This window comes from Arachis ipaensis, chromosome B7 (genome assembly GCF_059453495.1).
Source record: "Arachis ipaensis isolate K30076 ecotype BB chromosome B7, ASM5945349v1, whole genome shotgun sequence".
NCBI lineage: Eukaryota > Viridiplantae > Streptophyta > Magnoliopsida > Fabales > Fabaceae > Arachis > Arachis ipaensis.
The window spans coordinates 32,377,688-32,382,300 of NC_142442.1; positions in this window are offsets into that span (position 1 = coordinate 32,377,688).

A 4,613-nucleotide genomic window follows, 5' to 3' on the forward strand; every position below is an offset into this window, starting at 1 on the left:
TGTCCATGCCGTTCGAAGAACGGACAAAAAACGATTTAAAATGAGAAAGTTATGTCCGTCAGAAGATTGAGGGTTGAATCTGTGAATTCTGCAGCTTTTAACTTAGAAACTTTTTAGCAGAATGACCCTCCACGCGTAGGCGTACTTGGCGCGTACGCGTCGTTCTTCAAGAAGGCACCATCCACGCGTGCGCGTGGTGTGCACGGGCGCATCGATGCGCTGCACCAAATGCCCAGCCATTTTTCCGAGAGTTGTGCCAGAATCGTGCCAGTTTTGTGCCTGGGGCGCAAGTGCACCCACGCGTACGCGTGGCTGACAAATACGTGCCGTTTGGCTATTTTTCAATCTGTGCGTCCGCGCGTATGACGCTTGCGCGTCGATGAGTTTTGTGGCCATCCACGCGTGCGCGTGGAGTGCGCGTACGCGTGGCCCTGTTTTCATGCCAAAGTTGATTTTTGAGTTTTAAAAGCCAAATCTCATGCTTCTAAGCCTCCGATCTCACCCCTTATGTATTAAATCATTATGATATGCCTAGCAATGAGAAAGGAGCTAGGGGATGTGGTAACTTGCGAGTGAAGCAAGGGGAAAAGTTATGATCAATGATGATCAAAGATGATTATATATGAGATATGGAGGATGACGGTGGAAGAACCGTGTATGCCATGAGCCGAAGGGCTATATTTATTGATAAATGGCTGGTTCTTGATTGAACCATGAACCGGATGGCTGAGTTATTGCCGGGTTATGGCAAAGCCATTATTGGTTATGGCTGAGTATAAAAGCATATATGATTAATGAATGAATGTGTTAAATGGATAATAATGGAGAATGTTGAAATGTGATGTGTGACCCCGAGTAGTAGGCAGTGGCATTGTCCACTTGCTCCGGGTATGAGACGGGAAAGGATGTTTATGATAAATGAGTTAAATTATAGAGTTTTGAATAAATGAGTATTTGTGATACCTGGGTAGTAGTAAGAGTGGTGGTTCATCACGCTTGCTCCAGGTTAATGTTTGAGATTTGATAACAATGATGATTGCTTTTAAACTGAACGAATATATGTTTTGAGATCCTGGGCAGTAGCAAGGGTTGTGGTTCGTCCCACTTGCTCCAGGTCAGAGATTGTGATGCCTGGGTAGTAGCGGCAGTAGTGGTGAATCCACTCGCTTCAGGTTGAGCTTTTAGACACCCACCTAGGTAGTAGCCGCAGTAGTGATTATTTCACTGGCTCTGGGTTGAGCGGGCAGTAGCAAGGGGGTTGTAGCTCAAACCTACTTGCTCCGCAAGGGGTGTTTCTGTCCAATGGTTAGCTACCAGGACATGTCGGGTTGGCTATATAACCCACAGATGATATCATCAGCCATAGGGCAGGCATTCATCATTTGCATATGTTCGAATTGTTTGGGTTTGCCTGTTTGTTTTGGATTTCTACATCATATATGCCATGTTACCTGACTATGTGCTACTTGTACCATATTTGTGTATTACTTGCCTGTATTACTTGTGTTTGTACAACTGAGAGGCCCCTCATGCTGGTGTTGGTGGATGTTGAGGGCTGTTCTTGATGAGATGAATTGATGATACGATTGCATGATGATGATAATTATTGAATGAGATAATTTGAACTCCCTGGGTAGACGCAGTGATGTGGTTTCACTAGCTCCAGGTGAAGGTATGATGTATTGATATAGAATTGTTGAGATAGAACAACTGGTGATAGTTTTGCTTATGATTCTGAGTCTGATTTGTGGAAGAGTCAGTGAGTTGGGAAACATGTGAAACATGAATTAGATTTAGCACTCCCTTATGACAGTTGCCTATTCATGGATTAGCGAAAACCTAGGATGGATAATTGGTGAAGAAGTTTAGGATGCTTAGTGAGTTTTTATTGCAGTGCATTGTATTTATTTGACACTTTTACCGTATATTTTTTAATAAAATCCTAATTTCAAACCTTAATTCCCAAATTGAAAATCAGAAACCCTAACCTAATTTCATCCAACCCTCAGCAGCTGCCAGCCACACTTTCTTACCCCAACGGTCACACAACGCATAGCAGAGAAAGAGATTTGCGGGAAGAAGAGAAAGAAGACGCCGCTGCTGTCGCGCTTGACTGCCGCTGCCGTCGTCCTCATCGCACACCGCCACCGTCCAGCAGGTCGTCACACCGAGCCCGTTCCACCACCGTCAACACTGCCACGCAGAAGAGAAGACGACGTCGTAACGTGAGCCAAGGCCGAGAGGAAGGGGACGTCACTGTGCCTGCAACGCGACCGATCCGCCGCTGCCACTGGTAGGGTTTTGTCGCCGCCGTCCATGGAGTTTCGATTAGTGCCACTGTCATCGCATACCAGAGGAGAGGGGAGCTCGTGTGTGAAGAGTAGCGCCGCTGTGCCTCCGTCGTGCCTTCATCACCATCGAACTGTCTTGCTGTTGCTAGCCTCATAGCTACTTCTGAGGCTGCGCCGCCGTGCCTCTGGTCATGGGTGGAGTCCACTCCAAGCTGTCACCATCGCAGAATACACACAGATGAGAGGGAGAAAGGACCTCCGCCGCTGTCAGGGTCGTTGGTGAGTCGTGCACTGTCACCAGAGTTTAAAACAGCACCAGCCTTCGTGTTCTGGTTCTGATTCTCCTATTCTTGAACTTGTAAGCTTTAATCCTTACTCTGATTTCATTTTATTTCTTAGTCTTCTCTGTTATGAGTAAGGAAAACCTATGTCTCTGTTTAACGCTGCTGCTATGCCTTCCCTGTTTGCTGATGAAATTATCAAAGGTGATAGTGTTGGTGATAATAAAGAACTGTAAGAGTTGCTGCTGCTGCTGTTGCTAGCTTGGTTCGAGTCAGTTGCTGCTACGAATTAAGATGAAAGAGGAGTTGGCTACGCTTAATTATCGAATTTCGGCTAATCGAGGTAGGGGGTTTAAAATGATTTTAATTTAGGAATTCCAATAAGGTTTACTGAATAACTGCAAATAGTATTAATAGTTGTGAGTAATTAATTGATTATATGAATGTTGGATTGTGATTGCGATTGCTTGGTGATGTGATTGAATTGATTGTAATTATGTGTGGTAGATGATTGAATTATTGATTATTGGTTGTTGAAATGGTTGTTTGGTATATTGCTATGGCTGTGAAAGTGACTTGAGATAGTAGAGGATTGTGGTTTTGAATGATTATGTATAAATGGTTGAGACTAAGATAAACATTTGATATATTTGATATTGGATTGAGAATTGTTGAAGAATTAGGGCCTAAAAGGCTAAACTATTATTAAGAATCTGGTTTTCAAAATAGAATGGTTACTTTGAGGACGGCCTAGTAATTTGGTAGTGATCGAAATGGTATGAGATTAAAATCTGAGTAAACTTTAACAAGTGTAGTTGTTAGGATTTAAATATGAAGGTTTCGTATTAACTGAAGATTTAGTTATGATTTTTCAAAATTAAGCCGTAAAATCTGATTTTCTGCATTACCTTTAAGTGAAAATAGTAACTTTGAAAGACTGTAACTAATTCTGTGATGATCGGAATTGCATTGAAATAAGTCCTGGTTAAACTTGGGAATAATTGGGACTGAATTGGAGAGTTTGAGATCTTTTCATTAAATATAAGATTTATGGTGAATTTTTGAGTAATGGTTGTGGGATCTGATTTTTACTGCAGAATTTTTGGAACAGCAGTAACTTGTTGGCTCTTCTTTGAATGTTCCGAATTGAATTTTGAAGCAAAACTAATTTTAAATGAAACGTTAGTTCTATTATTTTAAAGTCGTAAAATTTCAGAACTATTGAACTTGCTGTTTAAAAGATATGAATTTTTGAAATACGATGTATTATGCAGTAAAGGCCAGATTCTGTTTTCTCAAATCAGTAAATTTGGAAGTTTATAACTTTTGAACCTGGTTGGATATCGAGGTGCAATCAATTGGAAGTGAAAATTAAGTATGTTTAGCATATGTGACTTAAATTTCAGGGCTATCCATATTTTAATGAGTAAGTTATGGGACTTGGAAGAAGATAAGTTCTTTAAGTTTTAAAACAGAATTTTGCAGAAAATTAGTCAACTTCTAGGTTATATAACTTCTTCATTAAAAATGATATTGACCTGGGATAAATTGGAAAAGAAACCTGGATGAGTAAAGTTAAACTATATTAATTTTTAAAGTCATTGGATTTAACTTGGATTTTATATTGAATTTTGAATATCACATGCTGCTGCTGTTTTTCTGGTTTTACACACTGCAGAGCAGTAATAGTTTTTCCTCTATTCCTAAGGCTAGAGAAATTAGAAAATTATGATCTTTTGTTTGTTAGAAACCTTATTTCAAGATGAACGCCTGGACATAAAGTTTGCGTAATTCCGAGTTTATTTGCTATACTAAACAGAAAAGAAGATAGAGTGCTGAGAATGTCTGAGTGAGAGTTATGAGTTCATAAAATTAAAGATGAACCTTAGCGTCATAGGACTGATTCAATGTTGGAATTTGTTTGATTCTGAATTGATTTGATATTGGAGAGGTTGAAAAGAGTTTGGTAAATTGTTTGGTTGGGACCCGTAAGGGTGGCTAAGTCCTATTTTTAAAGGAGATTATGTCCAAATTTTTATAA